We start from the raw sequence: 13318 nt of genomic DNA on the forward strand, positions 1-13318 counted from the left end.
TGTTCCTCAGTATATGCCCCTCCTGAGGCAGAATGGTTGACCCTCCTCCACTCTGCCAAATCGTTTGGCACACCCCAACCCAGTTCCGGTCTTCATTTATTGTGTTTTGAGTTAGAGATATCTCCTGGTTTCATCAAAGAGGGAGAGGGTGTTTGCATGTTCTCCTTACTGTCTGGAGTGGATTTAATGAGAAGAGAACAGGAGGGAAACAAAACTCAGTCGCCCTTTAATATACTTAACACTACTAAACTGCATACAGTTAAGAGGATTAAGAGGGTAACTTTAATGTTATGTTTCTTACTGCAATTAAAAACAAAACAAGGGCCGGCCCCGTGGCTTAGCGTTTAGGTGCGCGCGCTCCACTGCTGGCGGCCCGGGTTTGGATCCCGGGCTCGCACCAACGCGCTGCTTCTCCAGCCATGCTGAGGCCGCGTCCCACATACAGCAACTAGAAGGATGTGCAGCTATGACATACAACTATCTACTGGGGCTTTGGGGGGAAATAAATAAATAAAATCTTAAAAAAACAAAACAAAACTCAGCCATCTTAAATCCAGAAGTCTCCCCATTGAGTTTTCTGTGAATTTTGAAAAACAAACACAAGAAGCCATTTCCTGGAAAATCTATTTACAGATAGAATGTGAATATTTTGATTCCTTCTGTACAATTAATTGAGACAATTATTGGGAATATCTAGAGCAGTGCTTCTCAAGGTGAGGTCTCCAGTCCAGCAGCATCAGCATCACCTGGAAATTTGTTACAATATAAATTCTCGGGTCTCCAATTTCCCAGACCCACTGAAGCAGAAGTTCTGCAATCCGTTTCAAGAAGCCCTCCACCACCAAACAGACTATCAGCTTTGTGACGGTTGATGCAGGGTTAAAGTTTGAGAACCACATTCATTTAGAGCAATATGGGGAAAAAAGAATGTAATCAAATCTAGGCTGAACACCAAAGGAAGGGTCGTAACATGGAGAAAAGGTAAAGGAAACCATGACGGGGGAGAAAAGGTAATTCACTGAGTGCCTCCCATATGCCAGGCACGAAGCTCGCCAGTTTACACACTTATCTCATTCAATCCTCACAATGTCCTTGAAAAGAAAGAATATTTCCCCCATTTTACAGATAAGAAAACTGAGGCTTAGAGAAGGTAAGTAATTTAGCTAGTTAAGAAGGATTTCAACCAAGTTCTGCCTGACTTCTTCTCTTTATTTTCCACACCTCCCTCTTTTAAAATTAACCTCATCACTGAGACTGTCACTGGCTATGGAAGACAGAGAAATGAAAACAAGATTTCTCCTCTGCTTTGTAAAATCCTATTCATCCTCCAAAGCAGAACGCAAATGTCGTCTCCTCTGGGAAGTATTCCAGAACTGCCAGGCTCAAAGCGAACCTTCCCATAGCACCTTACACACACCTATCTTGGAGTACCTCATACACCTTATTGTAGAAGTCTTCCAGTCCTTGGTCCCAGGATCCCGTAGAAATTACTGACATTCACAGGCAAATGAACCTCACAACTCACACAAAAATTAACTCAAAATGAATTCAGGTTAGATGTGAAATGTAACACTATAAAACTTTTTTAGGAAAAAATATAGGAGAAAATTTTTGAGACCTAAGCTGAATAAAGAGTTCTTAGACTTGATACCAAAAGCATGATCCACAAAAGAAAAAAAAAGATAAATTGGATCATTCAAAATGAAAAAATTTTGCTCTGAGAAAGACCCTGTGAAGAGGACAAAAACACTGGGAGAATATATTTCCAAACCACATATCTGACAAAGGATTGGTATCAAGCATAGATGAAGAACTCTCAAAACTCAAAAGTGAAAACAAACAAACAACCCAATTAGAAAATGGGCAAAAGACATGAACGGACATTGCCCTGAAAAGGATATACAGCTGGCAAATAAGCATATGAAAATATTTTCAACATCATTAGCCATCAGGAAATGCAAATTAAAATCACAATGAGATATCACTGTACAACTATCAGAATGGCTAAAATAAAAAACAATGATGACACCAAATGGTGGCAAGGATGTGAGAAACTAGATCACTCATAAATTGCTGGTAGGAATGGAAAATGGTACAGCCACTCAGGAAAAGGTATGGTGACTTCCTATAAAATTAAACATGTGCTTACCAGATGACCCAACAATTGTACTTTGGGCATTTATTCCAAAGAAGTGAAAACTTGTGTTCACAAAATAACCTGGACAGGAGTGTTGATAGAAACTTTATTCATAATAGCCAGAAATCAGAAACAATCCAAATGTCCTTCCACAGGAGAATAATTAAACAAACTGTGGTACATCCATACAATGGAACACCACTGAGCTGTAGAAAAGAATGCACTGCTGAAACACACAATAACTTGGATGGATCTCAAGGGAATTATGCTGATGAGAAAGCCATCCTCAAAAGGTTACATAATGTATTATTCCATTGCTATAACATTATTGAAATGACAAAATTGTGGAGAGGGAGAACAGGGGTTAGGAGAGGAGAGACAAGGAGGTCGCTGTGGCTACAAAAGGGTAGCATGAGGGATCCTTGTGATGGACTCATTCTGTGTCTTGACTGTGGTGGTAGACACACAAATCTACACATGTGATACAGTTGCATAGAATTAAACATGCACACACACACACAAGTGAATGTAAAACTGGTGAAATCTGGATAAGATGAGTGGATTGTATGAATGTCAATTTCCTGGTTGTGCTATGCACTAAAGTTATACAAGATGCTACCATTGGGGGTAAGCTGGGTGAAGGGTATACAGGACCTCTATTATTTCTTACAACTGCATGTGAACCTACAATAATCTCAAGATGAAACATTCAAAAAAAGTATTGAGGACTGCAAAGAGATTTTGTTGATGTGGGCTATATCAACTGGTATTTACTATATTAGAAATTAAAATGGAGACATTTTTAATTTATTTATTAACCTATCTTTAAAACAATAATAAACCCATTACATGTTCATATAAACAAAACATTTTTATGAAAAATAAGTAGATTGTCCAAAAAAGTGAGAAGAGTGACAAGGTTTTACAAGTTGACAAATCTCTTTAATGTCTGGCTGCATAGACAACTGGATTCTCATATCTGCTTCTGCATTATAATATGTTGCACATCACGCAGCCTCTGGAAAATTCCACTGTACATGTAAGAAAAATTGAAAGAGGAAAACAATGTCTTAGGGTTACTATGAAATGTATGAAATATGAAAATAATAGATCCCCTCAAAGGGTCCCAGGACCAAACTTGAGAAACTCCCGCACTTTGTGCTCATTCATCCACACATCTGCTCCTTCACTCAGTGAGTGAGGACAGGGAGAGCATCCTTTTCATCTTTGTATTCCAAGCACCTTGTACAGTGCCTGACATAAAGCTGATGCCCAATAAATATTTGATGAACCAATGGAATATTAATGACTTCTTAGCCCTGAGAGAGGGAGAGGCCGCCAATCTGGTTGACAGTATATTGCTTCAGACCTTTAGACTTTTAGTTCTGAGTCAGAATAAAGGTCAGAGTGTTCTGGTATAGCTTGGTCCCATGGAACAAACACTGTTCTGAGAAACCGGGAGGCTCCCGGGGCATGATACATGGGTCTGCAATGACTGAGTGCCCTTTCGAGAAAGGTCTCGCTGTGTTACATTTCTCACAAGTCTGGTCCTTGAGGCCTCGCCACACCATTCAGACCAAGCCTGGGGAGAAAGGGGCTTAGTGGGTTGTGCAGAGACATAATAAATTCTTTTCTCCTGATTTATTATCCTTGTACTCCTAACTCCCTGTGTCATCCCCAAACACGCATTAGTGGCCAGTCTCAGTCCACTTCGTCCACAGCTGCTCTGAGAAGAGGAAAGCAGTTTCTAGCCACCATTCCAGATTATGAATTGGCTCTCAGTTCTCATCCAAGATATTCATCAAAGCACAATTTAGCAGGGAGCATAGAAAAATGCAAATGCTGACTTAAAATTGCCACTGAAAAATGTTTGTCGGTATTCGCCCTGTGTCAGACACTGAGCCAGACGTGTGGAATATTCCAAGATGACGACACTCGGCCCCCACCTCAAGGAGCTCCTGCACTAGTGGGAAAGTGACTGGACTGGCCGACAAGGACTGTGAAGTGAAATGAGTACCCGGTAAGGAGAGATCATCTCTCCCAGGATCAGGGAGAGGAGATGCATTTGATTTTGCCCTTGAAAGGAAGGAGAAGGCCGTTGCCAGGCAGGTGGAGGAACAGCATACCCGAAAGTATTGTATTAGGGAAGACAGAGAGTCAATTGTGTTCACACAGACCTCAAGTAACAGTGGGCTAAATAAAATGGAGGTTTATTTCTTTCTATTATCACAATCTAGGCTTAAGTGGACTATGGTTCCTATGGTGACCCCACAGTGTCGAGGACCAAGACCCCTTCCCTCCTGACACTCTACCACACCTGAGGCCCAGCCATCCTCTGTTTGCATGGTCCAAACCATCACGTCTGCATCCCAGCCAGTGGAAGTGAGTAAGTGGAAGGGTTGGAATGCTCCTTCCTTCTGAGGGCACACTTCAGAAGTTGCATGCTTCACTTCTGCTCACATCCCATTGGCCAAAACATAGTTGCAAGGGAGGCTTGGAAGTGCAATTTAAAAATGAGAGCTTCTATTGCTCTGTAAGAAATTGGGGACCAACTGGAGGTTTCTGCCCCAAGCACAGAAGTGAGAAGTGAAAGGAGGTTTGAGGAGAAGCCAGTAGCTAGGTGGGTTTAGAAGCTGTGGGAGGGGGGAGAATATAGTAGGAAAGGTGGGTTGGGGCCACATGGTGAAAAGGGGCCACTTCATTCTGTGAGTCAGAGGTTCTCAAACTAGAGCGCACATCAGCATCGCCCAGGGGTTCGTCGAAGCCTGGTTGCTGTACCTCACCTCCCCAGTGTATCATTCAGTAGGTCTGTCGAGGGTCCCCAAAATGTGCATTTCCAACAAGTTCCTGGTGCTGCTGGTCCAGGAACTTTGAGAAATGTGGACTATAGAACGTGTTAAAGAGAAGAGCAAGATGACAAGGTCTGTATGTGAGAAAGCTGATTCTGTTACAGCAAGAGGGAACAAGCTGTACCGAAGCTTCCAGAGCACTAGAGTTTCTCACCCTCTTGATCCGTAATGTTCCTGAGAAATTCCACTCAAGAAAAATAGGGATGATAAAGAGCCTGCAAAGCAGAGTTCACGGAACTCCAGGGCCCGAGGGTCACTCCTCACTTCCTGGCAGGGCTGATGGAGTCAGTCTCAACCCGGACCCACCAGTTCTTTGCCTAGTGTGCAGAAGCCTGGATATGGATGGTGGTGGGCAAGTCCCCTTCCTCCCTGTACCTGGGTTCCTCCATCAATTATAATAATGATGACCATTTACCTATCAGGGGTGCCAAGGACTATCAGACGGCAGAGATCAAAACGCTGGACCATGTCCTGAGGCTCTGGGGACTTACACACTTGCCTGCACCATGGGGTGGAGACAAAATTAGCACAACCTCTGGAAGGCAATTTGACAATCAAACCAGAGTTTAAAATGCCCATACCCTTTGCTCCAACAGTTCCACTTCCTGAATTGAGCCTACAGATACACTCACGTTTATGTGCAAAAGCCAGGTTATTCGATGCCCATCATTTGCACTGGCAAGAGATGGGAAACAATCTAAATATCACACACAGAGGGCTGGTTAAATAAACAACGGTGCATCCAAAAATGGAATAATGGGCAGCCCCTAAAAATAACAAGTTAGATCCATATGAGCCAGTTTATAATAATCATAGATAGATAGATAGATAGATAGATAGATAGATAGATAGATAGATAGATAGATAGAGACAGAGAATGAGAGGTATATGTATGTGTGTATGTCTCTCTCTCATATATATACATGGCAGGGGGCAGAACACTGTTGTGGTATGCGGCCATTTAAAAAAATATACATGTATATATGCTTACATATGCAGAGCACATCTCTGGAAGGATTCAGAGAAACAGGCTGCCTTTCAGGAAGGAATTGGAGTGGAGGTCCAGGTTGAGAAGGAAACTTATTTTTCACAGTAACATTTTTTGTTTGTTTGATTTTTTCAACCCTACATAGGCATTACTTATTTAAGTATACAAATTTAGAAGCAGTGCTGTGTGCTTTACATGCTTTATTTCACTAAATCTTCAGAATAACCTAGAAGGGAAGTACTCTTACTATTCACAAGGCACAGGGAGGTTAAATCAATTGGGGGAGGAGTAGTGGGGGGTGGGGGCAGAAGGCTCCTTGATTTGTAAGGTTTGCCAATTTCCATGCTGTAAATACTCCCACCACGGCTGATTTCAAGTCACTGAGCAGAGCTGGGAAGAGATGCACACAAACAGCTGTCATGAGCCTGGAGGAGCCAGCTCCAGCACACCCCTGTAAGGGACCTCACGCTCCCAAAGAAGGCACCGTCGACTCTTCCCGCTTCATACCCGAAAGGGTTGCTTTTCAAGAACAAAACAAATGTAAGCAAATACTCCACTTCAGGACCTAAGAGCAGCTTCCGGGAATCTTTACAGATAGATACTGGGGAGTTTATGTTGTAAACAACCTGCCTTGTTTTACAACGGATTTTGAAACAGAAACCCAGAAATTAAAATTAAGCATCTGGGTTTTATATTTGCAAATTGCTTTGCCATTCTCTTTATGAAATATTGCACACAGCTATACAAGCATAAGGCAATAAAAGAATAATAAATTAATCAGTGTTAGCATTCTGTCAGTGCAGCCCTGAATTCTTACCAGGGCCAGCAATCTAAATTAGGAAGATGGTCCAGAAACTTTCCAGTGCTGTAATGGGAGAGGTGGGGGCCAGAAGATCAGACAGACTTGGATTCGTGTTCCAGCTCTGCTACTTGCTAGGTACCTTGGGCAAGTCACGTCACCTTCTGAGTCTCAACTTATTCACGTGTTAAGTGAGGACAGTGCCCACCATACAGATTTGTACAGGCAGGCTTGCCATGTTTAACAGATGGGGTTAACAAGTGGTATATACCTAGATACAAGGCAGGCTGCTTTTCCTAAAAAATATCCCTCAGAAGAAACTGCGAGTTGCCTTATATTTAAGTTCTTACAAAGGCTTGCAAAATCTTTCTCAATTACTTTATTTTAAACAACAAAGTATTATTTGCGGAAGGCCAATTTATAGATGTCACCTGAAGGGAGTGGTTAAAAAAAGGCAAGCAATTTTTGACACAGATGTAGTCATTATGCTGGGGGTTGACCTCATACCCCTTATAAAGAGGCAAGCCTTATACAGAGGACTTTTAAAAGCAATCCATGAAATGTTAGGATGTTGGGATCGCAAACACAAACCAATAGGACAAATCGAAAAACAATACTGTCCTAAAATTGAGTGAACTGGGACTTCGAGGATAAAATATTCCAGGGACAGCATCACACAAAGGTTCAAAAAGTGCAGGATCACAAACAATTTAGACAGGAGTGAAATTTACGTGATCTAGAAAGTGAGTCGGGTGATTCAGAAACCATCCCCCGTGATAATGAAGATACTGAGGTCAAAGATGCACAGGAAGAGATGGAATAAAACTGTTTTGTAAAATATGAGAGTGGAAAAAACCCCAATATTTCTAAATTAATATATTTTTATTAATATATATTTAAATAATATATTAATAACCTTGAAAGTATGTGCACACCTAAAATAATAAATTATTATACACAGACATTTGATTATTTCATCTACAGCCTTAAGAATTTATATATTCAAGTTGGCCCCCCAAATATTTTCTGTTTTGCAATCTTCTCATCGTGAAAAATGGGAGGGCCATTTTATATTTAGGACCACCTAATATTGAACAAGTATATGCAAGCACTTAAAACTCTTAAAGCTCTATGTTATTTGTGACAGGTATTGTTGTGATTGTTAATACTATTTTTATTATGATTGTTCTACCACACGCTGGGCTCTTTGGTTGTGTTCTTCTAAGCACTTACCTGGGTTGGAATTCCCTGATCTTTCACTTCCTAGGTGTGTGATCTTGGGCAAGTTGCCTAACCTCTCTGTGCCTCAGTTTCCTCATCTGTAAAGCAGAGATAATAATAGTATCTCACAGGGTTAAGAATTCAATAAATTAGTACATGTAAAAAGTGTTTGAACCAGTGCCTGGTAAGGCATTCTTAAATGTTAGTTATTATTATTTTCACCAACAGGAGAACTGTAACTATTTACAAACATGGCAGTTTTCCTTACAATACCAGATTTTGCCAGCAGGAACTTGTCTTATTCATCCCGGGATCCCCGACTCACACACAGGGCCTAATGCCCAGTAAATATTAGCTGAACCAATAATAGAGAAAGAAAGGCAGTGTATAATGTTCAGAGCCCAGCACAGCACCTGGTTCCCATTAGTTGAAAGAGGCCACACTTCGAGTGTTGATACCTACTGCACAACCTCACTTCTCATTGGCCAACCAAATCTAAAGTCAAATAGGAGTGCAATAGGGCTGGAAAAGACTACAGACTGGATATTTCTTTCTTTGTGTCTTCAGTAGACCATGAATTCCTCTACGACAGGAACTGGGTTTTATTCATCTCAGTCCCCAATCTGGAAAACAGTAGGAGCTTAATCAGTACTCACTGAGCAAATGAGCAATGAGGTGCAGTCTACATTACTGCACATTATTATTATTTTTTTGTGTGTGTGGGGAGATCAGCCCTTTGCTAACATCTGCCAATCCTCCTCTTCTTTTGCTGAGGAAGATTGGCCCTGGGCCAACATCCGTGCCCATCTTCCTCCACCTTACACGGGACGCTGCCACAGCTGGCTGGCCAAGCAGTGCGTCGGTGCGCACCCGGGATCCGAACCGGCAACCCTGCACCACCGCAGCAGAGTGAGCGCACTCAACCGCCTGCGCCACCGGGCTGGCCCCGGCACATTATTTTTTTAACTGAATTTTATTGCTTTTTCACATCTACAAACAAGTACTTAAAATTAATACCAAAAATACATACATAAAAAGTTCAAATCTTATAAAAATGTTGAGAGTGAAAGAATTCATCTTGGCATCTCAAGTATTACATATTCAAATGTTTCCTTTATGTATGCATAAACTAACACATAAGTACAGAGTATCATTTAACGGTTTACGACCACATGAACTTTGGAATCAGATATGCGCAGGTTTGAAACCAAACCACCTTCTTAGTGGCTTGGCCTTGAGAAAGTCACATAACCTCTCTGTGCCTCAGTTTTTGTTATTTTGTTTTTTTTTTTTTTTTTTGTGAGGAGGATCAGCCCTGAGCTAACATCTGCCAATCCTCCTCTTTTTGCTGAGGAAGACTGGCCCTGGGCTAACATCCGTGCCCGTCTTCCTCCACTTTATATGGGACGCCACCACAGCATGGCTTGACAAGCAGTGCGTCGGTGTGCGCCCAGGATCCGAACTGGCGAACCCTGGGCCACCGCAGCAGAGCGCTGCGCACTTAACCGCTTGCACCACTGGGCCTGCCCCTGTGTCTCAGTTTCTATGGAAAATGGAGATAATAATGAAACGTACTCTACAGGCTTATTGGAATAACAAATTAGCGCATATAGAGCACTTAGGACAGCCCCAAATACAGAGAAACAACCAACGAAGGTTAGCAATTATGTATACATATTTAAACAAAATATGAGGTCATAAGATAGATCCCGGTTTACACTTGCTTTTTTATGTAACAATATATTGTGAATATTTGTTCTGTGGTTGTACATACAGAGCTGATTCCGTCTTTTTGATGGCTACATTATATTCAACTATGTGGCTGTATGTAACTAATCCCCGGCCTCTGGCCCTTGAGTATTTCTAATGTTTCACTATTACAAATGACCACAATAAAAATCCTTGTTGCACATATATTGTTCACATGTGAATAAGTATTTCTACAGGATAAATCCTAGAAATGGAATTGCTGGTTTAAAGTGTATGAATTTTTAAATATGTTAATAAACAATGGGTTTTCAAATTGCCTTCCTAAAAGGCTGTTATGCTTTATACTCTGATCGAGTATACTTTGTTGCCTTGTGGTTGTGTACGTTTAACCAGATTCCCCACTAATTTATTTTGAATGTCCCAGTAGTCACAGAATTAAAGACTTTGCCCTGCTAGTTCTGCATTGCATTCCTTCATCTTTCCAAAAATCATAAACAACTCCTAAGAACTTAGCAACCGATTTTCTGCAGCAAATATTCAGATACGTAGCGTGACAAAGAATTTTTTATACTATTCCCAGATGGCAGAGGAAGAAAGGTTGGAACTTCTGCAACTTTTCAGCGGCCAATTGGAAGAACATTTGAACTTAGAACAATTCCTTATGTTTGGGAAACAGGGTGGCTGTATCTGCTTCCATCTTTGTTTTCTGTGGCTTGGACCTTCATTAAATAGACAAGAGGTCCTCTCTGTTGAGTCTTACTGGGTGCGATGTCTCTCGTGCAGTGTCCCCGGGGTGTGATTTGGGTACTTACTACTTGTAGCTGTCAGACGCTTTTAGGTAATACAAGGACAACAGGTGGATGTCAAGGCCAGAAGCTAAACGGCGCCACCAAGCTGACAGGCTGCTTCAGTGGTGGCTAAAGCCCACATCCACTTTTATTTTTAATTTTAATTTTAATCCAAGTGATAAAGACACATAATGTTTAAGAGTTAGTTACTACTACGAGTTATATACTACTACAAGGCTTATAACAAAAATCCCCTGTTCTACCCCCAAGTCCCACCCTATGAAGCAGTAACTAATTCTCTGTTTACCTCTTCAGACCGGATTATGGCGTCACTTTGAGATTTTTAAATTTTAGACCTTTTCTATTAACTTACAGCTATGGAAGATAAGGATTTAGTTTTCCTTTCTTTCTGTCCTCTCTCTCTACACACACACACTCCCTCTCCAATTTTCTCAAAATAATTATATCATAATTTTTGGTTAAATCAATGTGCTGTTTTTATATTATGACAATGTAATATTATTTCCAGCTGAGCGTTGTAGTTTATGATGATTACAATGTTTTTCTTATAAATTGTTTTTGTTTTCCTGCATTTAATAATCACTTCATGTCTTATTTGCTTAGTTTTCTGTGTAATAGCTCCAATCCGTCCCCAAATTCATTGCCAGAAATTCAGTCCTCAACAATTGCCTCAGCTTTGTGCTCAGTTTAGCAGCAGTCGAGTGTCGTGTAGTGGTTCTCAAAGTGTGGTCCCTGGACCAGCAATATCAGCATCAGCTGGGACCTTGTTAGAGATGCAAATTACCAAGCCCTCCCCAAGACTTACTGATTAGCCACGCTGGGGGTGGGGTCCAGCAGTGTGGGCTTTAACCAGCCCTTGAGGGGATGCTGATGTGCATTCAAGCTTGAGAACACCAGTTTAAAGGGTAAGAGCATGAGGACCGAAAACTGAGGCTGCCAGGGTTCAAATCCCAGCTATTCCACTTGTTTGTGATGTGAGTTTCCCAGGCTCAATCTTCCCATTCATAAAATGGGGACAAACCCACACGGTTATTGTGAGCTGCATGGTGCGAGGCAGTGTGACAAGCTCCAGTTTTTCTTGGAGATGGAAATCCAGCTTGGTTATGGGACAGGAGTTCAAGCTGGCTGCATAGCCTTCTCCCCCCCATTCCCAGTGTCCCCGCCTCAGAGTACCCGCTCCACTGAGGCACCCACTTCAAGCTTCCATCCTTCAGCACCTCCAGGGCCCTCTGAAGTCCTCCTCCTATACCCATGTATCAGCCTCTCTTCCCTTAACCCCCTCCCACCCTCAGCTCCCCCTGATACAACCACCATTCCATGTGATTCTCTGCCATAGCCCCCAACCCTCCCTCCTCATTCCCTGCTAACCCCTCACGCAGCCCGCTAGAGCAGTCTCAGCCAGTCTCAGCCCCCTCTCCCAGCTTCCATCCCTTCCACACTCCCCCACTCCACCGAACCTTTCCATCCCAGCCCGGAGCCCCCTGCTTCCCCATGGAGTCACCCCCAAGGTTGGCTGCCCCTTGGATGTTCTCACCCCCAGAACTACGGGGATAGAAAGGAGCATCGCCATTCTGCCTTCTCGCTCTGGGGCAGTCCTCAGAATAACAACGGATCTGAGGCTCAGCTCTCTCCAGCTACGTCGCTTACCATCATGGTTGGTATATTGTAAATGCTCAGTAAATCCAAAGTCCTCACCATGGCCCACAAGCCCCTGCCTCAGGCCAGGGCCGTACCACATCTCTCTCTCCTCATTTCCCACTACTCTTCCCCCGTGCACTTTGCCCCAGCCACATCGGCCTCCTCGCACGCTCCCATCTCAGGGCTTTCACACTGTTCTTCCCTCTGACATAGAATGTTCCTCCAGTAGACACGCACTTGGCTGATTCTTTTTACTTCAATCAGGTCTCTGCTCAACAGTCACCTCCATAGTGAGGTTTTCCCAAACTATCCACTCTAAAATAGCACCTACCCCATCCCTTGCTATCCCTCTAACTGCTTTACTGTCCTCTGTAGGACTACTATTTGGAATCACAGAATTCCATTATGTCTCATTTTCTATGTCAGTCCCTCAAAGGCAGGGGCCTGAAACCTCACTGCTGCCCTCCCTTTTTCCTTCACTTCTTCTGTCACTAAATATTGAGCTCTAGTCATGCGGCCAGTGCTGTCTGAGGCTCCAGGGATATGGAGGTAGACATGTTTGTCATAAATGTTCACATAAACACTTACCCTGGGGAAGGCTGAGCGGGGTAAGGGGGTGTGAAGAGTCTGGGGTCTCAGTTCAAATCCTGGCTGTGCAACCTCCTCCCTCAGTCTCTTCATCTGTAAAATGGGGCTAATGATGATAACTACCTCACAAGATTGGCATGAGAATTCTTCATTAATTCCTGTGTCTGACAGATAGAAAACTTTAACAAAAGTTGGCTATTAGTCATAATAATAAAAATAGGTTATTTCTGTAACAAGAAAAATCAAAATAAAGAAAAAAATTGGTCAAGCCATCAATAATTTTTCAAGTAGCCCAGCCCTTCTCACAGCATATAGAAGAATTTACACTCCTTGTGGTTCTCCTAGAACTTCAGTTCCCATCTTTCTTAAAATTCAGGTGGGGAAATTAGCCGGAAGAGACTCCACTGGACTTGCTCAACCTATGGGGCCAGCGACTGGAGGAATAGGGCCAGCCCTGCCTGAGCACGATGCAGCCTTTAGTCCTTAGAAGCTCTAAGTAAAGATACAGGTGTTCATGGCTGCAGAGTTTTGTTTTTTCACCTTTTAAATCAACTTGATTGCAATATAATTTACATACAA

The 13318-nt window shown here is 42.5% G+C and overlaps 1 long non-coding RNA gene across 1 annotated transcript; it reads right to left on the reverse strand.

Moving 5' to 3' along the window:
* Positions 1-2456: 2456 nt before the first annotated feature.
* On the reverse strand, positions 2457-12940 carry LOC147914267 (uncharacterized). The gene is made up of 3 exons (XR_015555518.1): positions 12740-12940; positions 8007-8092; positions 2457-3168 (listed from the first exon to the last, which is right to left on the reverse strand). It is a non-coding gene; the product is annotated as an uncharacterized LOC147914267 (long non-coding RNA).
* Positions 12941-13318: the final 378 nt, after the last annotated feature.

This window comes from Ceratotherium simum, chromosome 21 (assembly GCF_057802395.1).
Source record: "Ceratotherium simum simum isolate JZ-2026a chromosome 21, ASM5780239v1, whole genome shotgun sequence".
In the NCBI taxonomy this organism is placed as follows: Eukaryota; Metazoa; Chordata; class Mammalia; order Perissodactyla; family Rhinocerotidae; genus Ceratotherium; species Ceratotherium simum.